This window comes from Coturnix japonica, chromosome 1 (assembly GCF_054131305.1).
Source record: "Coturnix japonica strain WE chromosome 1, WE-NBRP24, whole genome shotgun sequence".
NCBI classification, from domain to species: Eukaryota; Metazoa; Chordata; class Aves; order Galliformes; family Phasianidae; genus Coturnix; species Coturnix japonica.
In genome coordinates this window covers 144,152,712-144,169,043 of record NC_140663.1, presented here as the reverse complement: position 1 = coordinate 144,169,043, position 16,332 = coordinate 144,152,712, and positions in this window count along the sequence as shown.

Genomic DNA, 16,332 nt, shown 5'->3' with positions numbered 1-16,332 from the left:
ATTTTTCCCTGGCCCCAGCAAGTGGTAAATTTTAACAATAGTGTAGAAAATATATTACCTAGGATTTAATAGTGTTTAGAAAAATTCATGGGAGCTTACTTCATTGAAAGCAAAATTTCAATAATATTAAGTGGCAAAAAAAATTTCAGTTACATGTTTAAGAATTATAATATCAAAATCATAAGTATTTGTGCCTTTGTTACTATTAGATTTTTTTCACTTAAGCACTACACACTGAAAAAATCTGTGGATTTCCGTAAGTTGTGAAATTGAAATAGAATCTGAAAAAGGTCCAAAAAATATTGTGTAATGTTAAAAACACAACTAAAGTGTACTTAGTTTGATTACTCTCAAGAGTGAATAGAATGATATCTGCCAGTATTCTTATTCAGTTCAGTAGCTGTGTTATTTTTCCAATGATGGGCAGCTAAGTTCCAGCACACTACTTTATCTTTCCCCCTCATCAAAAGATTAGGGAGAAAAAATAAGATCAAAAAAGCACTGGGGTTTAAAAGTATATAAAAATCACTGAATAGTATTTGTAATTCACCAAAAAAGGCTTAACTTAGGGAGACTGAAATAATTTATTGCTTACTGATTATAGAATAGAGTAGTGAGAACATGTAGTCACAGGAAAGGGGAAAATTGCTCTATATGGAAAGAGGGTAGATTTATACTAGATATTAGGAAGAAATTCTTTACTGTGATGATGATGAGACACTGGAAGAAGGTTGCCTAGAAAGGCTGTGGTGCTCCCACCCTGGAGGCATTCAAGGCCAGGCTGAGTGGGGCTTTGAGCAACACGGTCTAGTAAGAGATGTCCCTGCCTTATAGCAGGGGAGTTAGAAGTAGATGATCTTAAAAGTCCCTTGAAGGACCCAAACCATTCTATGATTCTGTTATCCTACTATCTTAAAGGGAACTGTTCATGAGAACATGCAAAATAAATTTGTATTATGCATAATTTTTGAAATAAACTGTAACAACCAAAGATTATCATAGAGATTTACTGCAAGTTCTTAATGGTCTACTTAAAGTAAATAAATGATGTGTAATATAAATGAAGGAAATGGAGACCACATTCATATACTGAAGTATTGACAGCTCTGTAACTACCTAGAGAGATGGAAAATAGAAGGATCATTCCTCTCTGTCATACAGTAATCACCTGCTATGCAATAGACGTAATAAAAATAGCAACATCACTCCTACCAAATGCAAATTCTCCTCTGAGTTCTTCATACAATTTAGTATTTGCACATCCTTCTTTGGGAATTTCTTGTCATTCTCATTTCTCGTGTGTTGAATTTTTAATACATTGTTCTTACTTTCTCCTTCATTGCAAGCTTTTTTACCTTAATGTTTAGAATGCCAAAGCATTGCTATTCTTATATAGCTCATATCAGGAACAGCCTTACCTTCTGAAGATGTTTCAGTTCTCTATCATTTATTGTTAGTTGTGATATTTATATCATAGTTCTACAAAATTTGAATATGTAGAAAAAAAAATGTCATTTATCTGATTAAAAAAAAAAAAAAAAGATGTTTCGAGAAATATTTTGCTCAGATGGTGGTGAAGCACTGGAACAGGTTGATCAGAGAAGCTGTAGATACCCCAGCACTGGAGGCATACAAGGGCAGGTTGGATGCACAGCCTGATCTAATGGGTGGCAATCCTGCCCATGGCAGGATGGATGGAACTACCTGGTCTGTATGATCTTCCAAACCATTCTGAGATTCTACTATTCTATGAAGGTACTCTAGATGGTATTTTTGATCTCTGATTGGGTTTGACCTGAAAACCTCCAAAGGTCCCTTCCAAATTCAGAAAAGTGGATTGTGTGATTCTGTGAATCTCACTTTATCTGCAAATTCATCTTGGTTCTTTCAATATATATAACATTAATATTTTAATAAAACTTATTGATGTAAGTGATGCATAATAATGCTATATAAACTTCCATATGCTTTCAAAGATATAGTAAATTCTATGTAACAGTATTTCAGAATGTTATCACTGGCAGTCAGTAACAGAAGTGGCCGCATCACTGTTTCTGAGATTTTACACCTGTGCTATATTTTTCTATTAATTCTTGAGATATATTAATATGCATGCTCATCGCCATATAATTCTTGTTCTGAGTTAAAAACCTAGTATCTTTTCATTGTGGAATTTATAAATATGGGTAGTATGAATTGAATAATTGAATTATTTCAGTATTCATTTGCACTGCTTGCAGGTAAGGGATTCACAGATTGAAATAAATGAGATAATATGCACCTAACTAACAAATAATATATTTAGTGGATTTTAATTAGGTTAATGTACTCATTTTTTTTAATGTTACACATACATACGCACCAGTCACAAGGTGACAGATGACACAGAGAAGGAAATGTGAAATGAGTCTTCCATAGATCATACAGATTTCTCTTTGTTTTACAGGATCCTTCCCTGTAACCATGTCATAAGTGCTCTTCACTGTTTCTACTTTGTCAGAGTGAGGCAAATGACACGTCGGAATCAGTAATGTCATAAAATATAATAACCATGTTTCTGTGGAATTTGTTGTGGAAAATGTCAGAGACAATACAGACTTTGTGCAATATAACATCTTAGAGATGTTATTACATCTTAGAGAAACACTAGTTTGTATTCTACATTGAAATCTGTTAGAGGAACGAATGAAGGTAAAGTTGCTTCAAAATGTACTAGAAATAATGAAATATAGCCTATCAAATATCTTTATCTTCATTTAACTTCTCTATTAATGAAGAGTTTATTTTACCAAGGTACAGTAGCTATAAAAAAAATACTTTGTTTAAACTCTTTTCCTTTATATATATATATTTTTTTTTAAAGTTTTTTTTTTTTTTCTTTTTTCTTTTTCTCAGTTACCAAGTCTCTGATTCTCAAAATGATTCTATCTACATTTGTTTTGAAGCCAATGAGGACAGTTACAAGAATGGGACTTTGAATAATACATCTTGTATTCTCACATAATGCTAAAACTATATTAAAAATATAGATTATGTATATACTTTGGTACTAACACTTCAGATTAGTCAGAATACTCTTCTTTGTAATTTTGGATGACTTGCATTAGTTAATATTCTGATATACATACATTTTGAATTCTTTTCATTATATAATGGATGCCTTTTTTCCCATCTTTCTAATTAATGAAAACTAGTGTTCATTACATCTAGTTTAGTGTTACCTTACTGAAAAGTAGGTCAATATTTCTGAAACATGAATTGTGATCTACTTTGTTTTACATAACTATATATTTCTAAGTACTTCATAGAAGGAATCAAGTACTCATGCAAGTGGTAGTCAGCTTCATATGGATGCTTGCTTTCCGGTAAACATTAGCAATTGTTTGCTGCTTCTTGCAGTTCTCAAAAGCTAAGTGGTCAGTGAGTCAAGGAATCCTTGAGAAGGCTATTAGTTTCAGGATCTCTTGAGCCTGATGGGAAAAATTCATCTTTTGGGGAATTAACATAAGCTCTCATTCTGTTGTTGCACTCCAGAAAATTTTCTTTGTCCTCATAAAGCAGCTTTCAAAATCATGTATACATATTTGAGTATTCTGAAGAATGTGTTGAACCGGTGGAGAATTTGTGGTGGTGACCTGATCTATAAAATCATTAACTGCTTTTGTAATCAGATTTTTTGCTTAATTAATATGGTTTTGACACAGTGAAATAAAAGTTTTCTGCCTTGCCTCTTTAGTGACTATGCCATAATGGTAGATAACTAGCGAATTGATACAGTTTAATATGCAGTCTAATAAGCATTATAGTTGATTCAGAGAGACATCTTCCCACACAGAAAGACTCCTTTGTCAACATAAAACCACTATGAATTTGTCTTATTTTATGACTGAATCTTCATTTTACACTTTCTTTATGAAATGTCTCCATTCCCTGAACTTTTTATTTTCTTTTTTCTACATACTGATGGGCATATGTGGCACAATTACCTAAAACTGGATTGCTGTGGAACTGGCAAAACTTAGGAATTAATCTTCTCATGAACGAAGATTTCATGACTATGGCTAGATGTCTGCTAAATCATCCAATGTAAGTCATTATTCACTTAAATATGATGCACTAATAACTCACAGCCTTGTTTTATACAAATGTTAATGACGAAGTTCAATTTAAATGAAACAGAATTAATTATTGTGCATTTTAAATAGTGAAAATAATGTTAGAATATTTATGGCATTTGTATCAAACAGTATAAATGTGCAACATTAAACTGCCTGCTTCCTGGAACCTAGCCTCCTTGTCTTCCTCGCCAGCTGTCACAGCCTTCACTCTGTCATCAGGCTGATGACAGGAGAAATTTACTCCTCAACTTGGAACTCTCTCATTAATCCTTACATACAACTGGTTGTGGAGGCAGCTGCAGAATCTCAGCCTGTTTGTATGACATTCTACAATACAATGTCAATCAGATGATATTATTTTTGAAATAATAAGGAAATATGAATTACTAATCAGATTGCAGTGGGAGAGTATGCGCACCCACAAAAATACCATGTTTAGCAAATACATCTGGTCTTACCCTGAACTCCAATCTCATGGGCACTTTCAGAATCTTTTCAGCAGCAGCAAAATAAAAGAAAGGGTTGGGACAAAAAGTTGAGCTTTCAGGAGTGAAAGAAAAAGAATTATAGAACAACTATGTGTATACTCCATTATTCTTGTTAATCCTCTGTGGTGGTTTCAACATGATGCACAACCAAACTCCACTTTACTTACTCACTCCTTCTCTGTCATGGGTTACCTAGATTTACCTGTGCCTGTGACAATGGGCAGCCGCCCCGTAGGGCCTCCGGCCTGAAAGGGAAGGGAAAAGGGAAATGGAAAAAGAGAACAGCAGCAATCTAAGGAGGAAAACTTATTTTACAAAATATGATATTGGAATACAAGATAACACAGTATAATACAATATGATTGAGGCTAATAAATTGAACATAACAGAGAGAGAGAGTCCCTGAAAACCGAGAGGCCTACTGTGAACTCTAGCCAACATAGCTGGAACGCTTCCCACTCTCCAAGAGTCCGAGAGAGAGAGAGAGCCCCAGCCTGGGAGTGAGGTTATATATGTCCTCCTCCCATGACTTATCTCTGACAGCAAAGTCCTCTGGGATATGTAGTTTTCTTCTGAGAGCTGAGTATTTGGGACCTTGTTATTCCACGGAACTGGAGTATGAACTTTTTAATGATCTATACTGCACATGATGCTATGATGTGGAATATTGACAGCAACATTACAAAACCATGACTCTCTCAAAGCTAGAAGGGTGGAAAATAAAAAGTGCTGAAGGGTTAAGATATGTACAAGGAGATTGTTCACTTATTGCTGTAGAGGGCAAAACAGACTCAGCATAGGGAGACTAATATAATTTATTGCCTATTGATAACAGATGAGAGCAGTGAGAATGAAAACTAAAGCCACCTTTCTCCATGCCACTTTCTTCTACTTCCTCCTCACAAATAGCAAAAGGGAATAGCAGCTGTGGTCAGTCCATAACACTTCATCATATTCCACTCCTTCATCTTCACGTTCACCTCCTGCCAGTGTGAGGAACGTTTCACTGGATGCAGCTTTCCTGAAATTGTCTTATACTGGCTTCATACAGACTGTATTTCTTCAAGAATGACTCCAATAAAGATCTGTACCATAAGGTCTGTCCTACATGGAAGGACTGGTCCAGCACAATTCCTGATGGGAGGCAGCTCCCCAGTCCTGCTGGGACTGCAGCCTGGGGCTGCTTCTGCAGGGATTCTCCACGGGCAGAGCTCCCTGCAGGCCTTATCCACTACTGCCTAATGGGCTCCTCCATGGCTACGCATGGAGATCCGTCCTGTGCAGTGCCCATGGGCTGCAAAGGGACAGTCTGTTCCTCAGTGGGCCAGTCCTGGGCTGCAGGGAGCTTCTGCTCTGTGCCTGAAGCACCTTCTGCTCTCCTTCTGCACTGGTCTTGATGTTTTTGTCTGCATTTTCCTTACATCTCTCTCCCTCAGTTGCTGTTTTGCAACATTTGTTCCTGGTCTTAAATTTGTTTTCTCAGAGCACAACTCCCATCACTCATTGGCTCAGTTCAGGCCAGCAGTGGAACTCTTTTGGAGCTGGCTGAAAATGGCTTTCATCTAACATGGGGCAGCTTTTGGACTCTTCTCACAAAGGCCAACCCTACAGCCCAGCCCCCAAGCTACCAAAACTTAACCACATTAACCCAATACATCCCCCCAGTTTTACTTGTTTATATATTTATTTGTTTATTGGTGTGTGTGGAGAAGTGCTGGCTGCACATCAGTATTCTGAAATGATTTTTAAGTTATGTTGTCTTCCTGAGTGGCTGAGGGAGCTGTGACTGTTTAGTCTGGAGAAGAGGAGGCTCGGGGGGGACCTCATAATGCTCAAGAACTTCCTGAAGGGAGGTTGTGATGAGGAGGGGCTTGGCCTCTTCTACCAGGAAATAAACAGGAACCAAGGAAATGGCCACAAGTTGTACCAGAGGAGATTTAGATTAGATAGATAAGACAGATTTTCTCTCAGAGAGTGGTCAGGCACTGGAATGGCTGCCCAGGGAGGTGGTGGAGTCACCATCCCTGGCAGTGTTCAAGAAGTGTCTGGATGAGGAGCTACAAGATATGGTTTAGTAGTTTATGTTACCTATGGTAGAGGGGGGATGGTTGGACTAGATAATCTTGTAGGTCCTTGCCAACCTTGTGATTCTGTGATTCTATGAACAGTAAGAGATTCTGAAAAAAGTGAATAAGGTACTATGGATGATACTAAAGGTCCTCCTACCACTCCAAGTCCTGTTTGTCCTTTACATACTCTTTTGCTCTACTGAATGTAAAATGTTTAGAAATCCATTAATGAGGTCTTTAATCCTATATTTTGTTAATTTAGTAATAAATAGTAATAATAGTAATAATAATCTAAATTAATGGCATAATTTTTTTATTTTTCAAATTGCATACATGGAATAAATGTAGTTTTTAGAAGTTTCTGGAATAAATAAATAAATAAATAAATGTATGACACTTTCCGAGCTTAATCTGAATATAATGAAAGCTAGTTTTACAGAATTTTCTTCAGATTTGGCAAAGCTATTATACCTTCAAAGCATTCAGTGTCTTTTGATACCCACAAGCTTTCTATACTTCCTTTGTATTTTGAAATTCTTTTAGGCTTGGAAAAACAACAACAATCAAAGGTAATATGTAATGATTTGTTGAAGTTCTGGTAATGTCATAAGCAATCTATAAAACTTATTGAGTTCAATTTTTAGTTTCACTTCTTTCTTAATGGTTTCCCAGGAATACAATGTATTAAATCAGTACTCAGGGGATCTGAAACTATTCAAACTTCAAGCACTGGAAAAGGGTTTTGAAACTTTAGGGAGGCAAAAATATCAGTTTTATTTTGTTCTCCTTAAGTAATCTAAACAGGACTCTAAAACGTTTGTAACTTAGAATTAAAAAGCATTGTGGAAAAAGTAACCACTTCCCCTGTGAACTGTTGGAGTGATGAGTATTTGAAATCCATAGTTACTTTTCTGCCTTCCAGTCATAAAAGTTAGGATATCCTGTTATTATTGCCACACCTCATATGAAGAACTTGCAAGAAAAGAAGAATCTGACAGTTATAATTATCTGAAAGCTGTGCAATGAAATTGAAAATACAATGAGAGAAACCTCAGGGGGTTCTAGCAGTTCTGGTCAAATCTACTGTCTTTTCTCTGTCTTTTGTTAATGCTTTCATAAAACTTAAAATAAAAATAAAAAATAATAATAATAATAATCAAAAGGAAAAATTTTCAGATGTTTTTGAGACATTTAATACATTTTCATGCCAAATAGCAATTGCAGCTTGCAAAAGTAATTCCCAGACTGTGAAACACATCTGCTACAAGAATATTGCATCTTGGTTCCACAGTTTAAAGGAGAACTCCAAGCTGGAAGATCTTTCTAAAGACATCACCTCTCTTAAGGAATGACCTATTTTTTTGTGTGTGTGGTTTTTTCTGTTTGTTTGATTGTTTGTTTTTTTCTTTTTATACAGAACGTAAAAATGGCATTTTTTGCCTAAGCTGTAAAAGTGAATTTCTCATTGAAAATGTTTTATAAATAGTAAAAAAGAAGGAAAACTAGGAAAAAACATTTTTTGCCTAAAAATCAGTCATGTTTTAGTCCTTGAAATCCTTCAGTACTTTAAGAAGTTAGTTTGGCACTCTAGTAGACAGGAGTTTGGTATCTCTCTGATAGAGGTCACACAAAGTAACTTAATCATTCAACTCCTTAAATCCATATGACTTCCAGTCTTTCAGGTTGAGAGATTTCGTAAACCTCACACAAACAATTCTCAAGAAGCTACTGCTATAAAACATACCTAAACTACACAAGATAGTAAAGACATTTCTGTGCAATGTTTTTGTCATTAAATGTGCATTCATGCATTTTCAGATTAGACTCATTTAGTTTTGTTCTTTTGGCCCTACATTTCATAAGAGTATGTCTAAATGTTGAATTATTGTGATCTTAATAGTTTCGAGAATAGCTTGATATCCTTCTTTAAATATCACCAAGTTCCAGCTTCTCTCCCACAGCTATTTAAACACATATTGTGAAGATCCATTTGCACTACCAAGCTCTTATAGAATAAGTCTTCTAAGATTTTCAAAATTGTTCCTTCACTTAATGTCTCTTGACCTTCAGCTAAATTTATACTCATGAGTTAATGAGATGTTGTAGAAAATTCCCACAAACTGAGTTTTGAGATTATTCAGACATCTCATCTATGCTAATTTCATTTGCCAGTAATTATTATTCCTTAAGAGAGTTTCAAACATATTTTAAAAGGCTGGATTCTCACTAGCTCTCTTCAGGAGGTCCTAATACAATGAAAGATGATTCCCTCTTTGCATACTTATTCTTGTACCTGTGCCTGCTAATTGATCAAAATTACTTGTGAGCAAAATTACTGTAGAGCTTCTCATAAAATTTGCATACTTAGAAACAATTGTGTTCTTTTTCACAAATGTATTCTTATGTACAGATCTTCCAAACAACCCAGAGAAACTAAAGTGACTGGAAATCAATCTTGTTTTAGTGGAATTAGACTGCTTCTTTTAGAAAAGGTATAATCTGTGTAGTGAGTCAGCATAAGGCTTTATCCACTAAAAATGACATATCATGAAGAATATGTTACATGATATGAAGAAGATCTGAAAAATAAAAATATAATTTAATATTTATATCCTCTTTTAATGACTAAACAGTATGAAAATCAAAAACATACAATGGATCTCTAGTTAAAGAAAATGCTGTGATGATGTATTAAAGCTAATCTATATCACAACTGAAAAGAAACCCCTAAGTCTGCTGATCTATGCAGTTTAACTGAAGGTGGGAGAGTGTGTTGTTTTGGTTTTTTTTTCCTCTTTTTTTTTTTTTTTTTCTAATTTATTCATTAAATCTCATCTCTCCCTGTTTTTAAATTCTTTGTGTTCAAATTTGAGTGCTTTCAGATGTATTAATCATTTCATATCATCCCAAAAATAATTTATGTGAATATTTTTTGTCAAGTAATAATTTAAAAGTAATGTGTAAAGAAGCAAAAATTAAATTTTAATGCAGTTTCATCAGTCATGTCTGACTAGTTGATATATGAATCTAAATCCTAACTCAGATTATCAAATACTTATAAATATTTCTTTGTAACTGTCTGAAATAGTCTAGACCGGGCCTACATGCTTAATTTCGCATAACAAATTTAAGATATAATTAAGCATATCAAGATATGACTGAAAAAAAAGAAAAAAAGAGACAAATGTTGACTTACTATATTTGACTGTGCATCAAGTTATAAGTTGTTTTGAAACAGTCAATTTTTTTTGGAGTCCATTTTATTGAAATGGAAAAATAATGACAGAAACAAAAATGACTTAAGCAGGTCTTGTCCTCTGAAACTGAACTAATAACAGCAAGTCATCATGGGACATTCAAAAACTAAGAATTGCAAAGACTGTCTGAAACTTAAATAAACACATACTTAGATACATGTTCTCTTCGTATTATTCCAATGGTCATCTAATTTTAATTGAATTTAGAAATACCTGCAAGATATGGTACAAAAATGGTGATACAGTATAAAATCAGCACTCTTGTTTTTTTCATTGCATCCTGTACTTTATCCATAGCAGTAAACAAACCTTCAAGGAATACCAGAACTATCTACTGTAAGAAGTTTCCTAATTTGTAACACCTTTAGGAGGTCTTATCCTAGTTTTCATAATGCAATAATTCTTCAAGTATAATTTTTACTGGATATGACAAAACAGAATAGATCTATGAATCAGTTAATTATTCAGGATTCTACTGTAATGCAAATATATTTTTTCTTGTAATTTAAATGTTAAGTACTTCCCATAACTGTACATGAGACATATGCAAAATCAGCAGATGGAACAGTGAGTGGTTAACTGTGGTGCTGACTGCGCCTTTTATCCAAACACAGCAAATTTTGTATCCAATTGATCATATCAGTGACAGAATCATAGAATCACCTAGATTAGCAAAGACTTTTATGATCACTAAGTTCCACAATTAACCTGACCTAGTGAATTCCATCACCTAACTCTGTGGTAACTCTTTACAGTTAATTTGGAATTTGGAATTTAACATTTTCTTAGGCCATAATGCGACATTGCCACAAGAAAGTGGCACTTCTTTGCACTACAAAAAGATAACAAACAGAAAGGTCTCACTGTCTGGGTCATGTTCAAGCAGAGTACAAAATAAGACTTCTGTGATTTCCATCATAAGCACACTTTAGAAGAATATTTAAATATAAAATTTAAATCACTATCATATTAATTTTTTAACTGAAAAAAAAATAACAAAAAACAACAACATCAAAAAAAAAAACCCAACACACAAAAATGCTGAAATGTTAAAAAAAGTTGCTTAGGGGAACTACTACTCTCTGTTTACTCATGCCAACAATTGATGTGCAGAAGAAACCCATAACTTGAATTAATAAATTACTTTGTATTTGTTACATTAGTCATACTACAAGATGATATAAGCGGCACTGACATTTAAAAATGAAATTAATGATTTGATAGAGGAGAAAAGGCAAAATATTATAACTGTATTTTTTTAATTAAATTGAATGTGATTCCAGCATAGCCATATTTATCTACAGTGCTAAACTGCTTTTTCTCTGTGAGGGCATATTAAGAATTGTATTAATTCAGTTCAAGCCCAGGTAAATTACAGTAGTTCAAGGAAGGTGATCGTTAAAATTTTACCATGAAAAATATTAAAATTCCAGACTTGATTATGAAATGTTCATAACACATTCTTTTCCTTACGCTTTCACTCATGACAGCTAAAGCAAGCCAGAAAATTAATACAAACTGCCTGGCATAGAGCAGTAGAGTCAAATGTACATCATGAGGCCAATGGAGCATTTAAGGCAGTTTCAACCTATGTTAAAATAAAGCCACAACTATTTATATTTAGCCTTGCTGAAGTGTGAAGCACTTATGTTACAGAGTGTCACAAGAAAGACAGCTGTGAGACATTTATCTCCAGATGCTTTTTAAGGGATGACTCTTTTGACATCTGTGAATTAACAAAAATTGAATTAGCCAAGTTATACCTGAAACTTTCTAACTTTTTGTCTTTGAATGAAATATAAAAATGCACATTCAAAATATGCAGTATCCAAAAAGAAACACACAAAAAATACACAGTCAGTCTGTTTTGGCTAATGTGTCCCATTCATCTGCAGATGTTCACATTCTTCAGCCTTTAATGAATCAGTGTTCTGTAGTATAAACTGTTTGTTTTCCAAGGCTGAAGCAGCTTACAGAAGCAGCTGGCTCAATGTGAACCCTGTAAATCCTTGTGATATATGAATGTTTTGAAGTTGTGGCTTAGAAAGAAGTTTATCTTTCTGGAAGAAAAATAAGAAATGTTTTTATTAGAAGTGTAGTTTAAAGATTAGATGATACATACCCCATTGCATGCTGTAATATGCGGTCAGTAATACAATCCAGAATAGCTGACCATGAATAGAGATTTTGCATAGTCTACTAATTCTTTTTCTCTTTCATTTCTGAAAAACTATTTTAATGTCAGCCACCAGTATGGTAAATCTTCTCAGAGTATTAAAATGTGTATCCCAGTCAGGGAATATGGAATAGAAGACAATCAGATGATACTCTTGCCATTAAAGGAATAAATAAAAGCAATATTGGAATATTGTGCAGAGTTCTAGTGGTTTTGTTTTAGATAAATGTTCACAATCATTAAATGATTTGCAGTATTTCAGTATGTAGAAATCTCCACTGAGAGACAGATGTGGCCTGAACTCTGTAATTCATCTAGGAATGACATATTTATGACATTCATGAATTTATAGAAAGGGTATATTTCCACTAACACTGTTTCTGTAGTCATAATGAGATCCAAAGTTAGAAGCCACGGATAGATGAATGCAGAAAGAAGATAAAAAGACAAGGATAATTAGCTAATGGACTAATTAACTTGAAAATGAAGTGGCTTCACATTCATTTTGGGGAATATATCTTCCACAAATAAGTATAGTGTAGTTCTACCAGACCTTATGTATTTCACAGAAGAACCTAGGAACAATTCTACTGTAAATTCAAATTACATGACCTTAAAAATTCAGCCTAAAAACTGAGAGATGTACTCAACTATCTTGCTGGAGCTTCTTTGATTCTCACGATAGAATTAAAATTTCACCACTGAAAATTCATACTTTCAAAATCAAAATATTATAATGTGGGGGGAAAAAAATAAAAAATCCCAGTCTAAGTGCAATTTTTGCGTTTTTTGTCACTCTTTTTTGTCTCCTCCATTCCTATTTTGGTATATTATACCTTGATTTACTACTCACACTTCCTGAAAAATACATCTTAAAAAGAAGAAATAAAGAATTTTCCTGGCTTTTAACATGACTTCAGGATATACAAAATATTAAAAAAATATATTTTCAAGTACTGTTGTAGGTTCCAGTTTCCTGAGGCAGACAAAAAAAATGTAGGAGTTTCTCTCATTCTTTACTGCACTAATGGGTACTGCACAGACAATACTATAATTAAATGTTGCCTCAAAATGTTTTGTAGTAAGTCAAGTCTGTAACACATTCTGCATAAGCTCCAGTGTATCAGTCCATTCAGGATGTTATATGAAATGCATCCTTTCAAGTTTGCCATTAATTTCATTAGGAGTCAGACTACACAGCCTCTTAAAGACTAAAGCATTTCCATTCAGACTAGGAAGCAGAAGATTGAGTTCATTGTACACTTACAGGGAAAAAAAAGATTCAGTGTTTCTGTAGGAAGATTAGAGCTCTTTCTATAATAGTTTGCCCAGTTGGAGAGTGGTGTACCCCTGTAAAATGTTCTACCCCCTGGGTTTTAAGGAACCGTCTTGTTCTTTCCCCAGTGTATCCAGGACTGGTCTTTATTCGTTGTGGCACCCCCATTATAGCAAAGCATGTTGTGAGATGTTTGCACACATACAGCCCTCTTTCTCCAGAAAGAGTGGTGGCCCACAGAAGCCCTGAATATGTGTCTATAGAGATACGTACATACATTAGGTGACCAAAAGACAGTACATGCGTGACATCTGTCTCCCATACTTCTAGAGCCTAAAGGCCCCTGTGGGTTTATCCTGATACCAATCCAGGGATCATGATGACTACATCCACCACACACCTTAATTATCCCCACATCCTCTGCCTGTGTCAGGTTGAATTACCGCCAAAGCGCTCAATCGATCTGGTGAAACATCTCATGGGAATGTTGTGCCTTTGCAAAATCACTAACAAACAGGGGGCTGTACTGCAGCACTGACCAATGCATTTTGTTCACCTAGCCCTCTATCCCTTGGTGACTTCGGATATGGATAATGCAACACTCCATTGTACAACAATGCTTGCTGAGCAAACAGCACAAAACAACTCCTGAAGCTGTGTGTTTTTCACCTGCCTAAGGAGGGTGTTTTCAATTATTTGCATAACCCAGCCGCATATAGCGAATCTGTGACTATATTGACTGGGCATTCAAGCCAAGTTAGCAACGCTCAATGAACAGCAGCCAATTCCAGTACCTGCAGTGAGTCTCCCAGCTGCCCCCCAGTCACATGAGAACACCAGCAACCCCCTTCTTGACAAGTGCAAGCGACCCTATGAGACCATCTGCCTGCATCTGTGAACACCGTGATCCCTTTTACTGGTTTCTCCCTGACCTTTGGCCTGGCCACTCACGTGAGTCCTGAGAAAACCTGCCACAGCACACCCTTCAACTGCTGTGAGTTCACCTGTTCCATATAGCCTAATAAGCTCATCTGCAAAGGGGTGGAATTTCAAAGGCACCACTCAAAGTCCTCCTGTGCTATCAGTATACTAATAGAGTTGGGCTCCCTGCCGCTAATATCCACTATTCTGGTCTGGCCTTTACGTATCAACTCTCCTAATGACTCCATTCAGGCTTACACACTACTACAAGGCTGTATCTGTGGGAAAACACATTCCAAAACTGCTGGAAGGCACTCTGCTGGTGCGTGAGGAGCAACCATGATACCTGCTGCAGGGCCAAAACCTGAAAACCTGAAACATGGAGAACTGGGAAACTGCCCCTTTGCTTGAAATCCGATTTCATCATCAGTGGCACCTCCCGAACCGAGGGCTACTTTTCCCCCTTTTTCTTTTTGCTACTGACAAATGAGCATGAAGGTTCGGGTCTCATAATTAACAAAAGCTGACAGTAAGGTCTGCTCGAGGTCATATTCGGGCTCATGAGGTCTGCCTAGAAAATCCAGTGAAGTATCTGCTGACTGGCTTCTGACTGCAGCCTGTACTCAGTTGCTGTTTCCAGTAATGAGCTCCCCACTTAGCATTAGTGCTCTGCTACTCCATCAACGAGGGGCAGGTGACCACAGCTGCCACATCCCAATCTCCTGCCAGCAACGCCTCCCACACAATCCCTCTCCAACGGTCCCACCTGGGCCCCTGCCCCATGCCACCACCATCGCTGCCCTGCACCACCCTCCATTCTGGTGCTGTGGAGTTTTCTGGAGGTGGTCAGGCCGGCCCATACCACTTTCCCTCTAAGCTCAGAGTTGATGGACACTTGCCAGAGGGTGTCACCAAGCTCGTGCCACTCACTGGGACTGAAAATCATTGATGTCTCTGGGAAACGCTTCGGAATGAAGGAAGGAAAGGAAGGAATGAAAGGAAAGGAAGGAATGGAAGGAAAGGAAGGAATGGAAGGAAAGGAAGGAATGGAAGGAAAGGAAGGAATGGAAGGAAAGGAAGGAATGGAAGGAAAGGAAGGAATGGAAGGAAAGGAAGGAATGGAAGGAAAGGAAGGAATGGAAGGAAAGGAAGGAATGGAAGGAAAGGAAGGAAAGGAAGGAAAGGAAGGAAAGGAAGGAAAGGAAGGAAAGGAAGGAAAGGAAGGAAAGGAAGGAAAGTAAAGAAGTGTCAGGGTTTTAAACGAAAATCCACCTGCATCCATGACAGGGGGCCGTGGGCCCCACAGGGACCCTTGGCCAAAAGGAAAAAAAGTTAATTAGGAAAAGAAAACAGCGGCAACGATCTAAGGAGGCACACTTATTTACTAAATACTATATCGAAATACAGAATAACACAATATACTACAATATAATTGAAATTGATTTAACTAATCAAGCAAAATAGGAGAGAGAATGAGTCCCGAAACCAAGAGGCCTACTGTGAATCTAGGCGAAACGGTGAAGGCTCCCACACACTTTCCTGAAAGCCAGAACTCGAAAGACGTCAGTCTGTTCTGAGACAGAGTTAATATAGTGTCCAGGTCCCGTGACCCATCTCTCTGCTCGTGTTGTTCTCTGGGAGATGCAGTACTCCTCTGTAAGTTGCAGATTCAGTAAAATTATTCATGCTTTATATGATGTTATGATGTGGAATACTGATAGTAAAATTACAAAATTATTAAACCATGACAAAAAGAGGAAAGGGAAGGGAAGGGAAGGGAAGGGAAGGGAAGGGAAGGGAAGGGAAGGGAAGGGAAGGGAAGGGAAGGGAAGGGAAGGGAAGGGAAGGGAAGGGAAGGGAAGGGAAGGGAAGGGAAGGGAAGGGAAGGGAAGGGAAGGGAAGGGAAGGGAAGGGAAGGGAAGGGAAGGGAAGGGAAGGGAAGGGAAGGGAAGGGAAGGGAAGGGAAGGGAAGGGAAGGGAAGGGAAGGGAAGGGAAGGGAAGGGAAGGGAAGGGAAGGGAAGGGAAG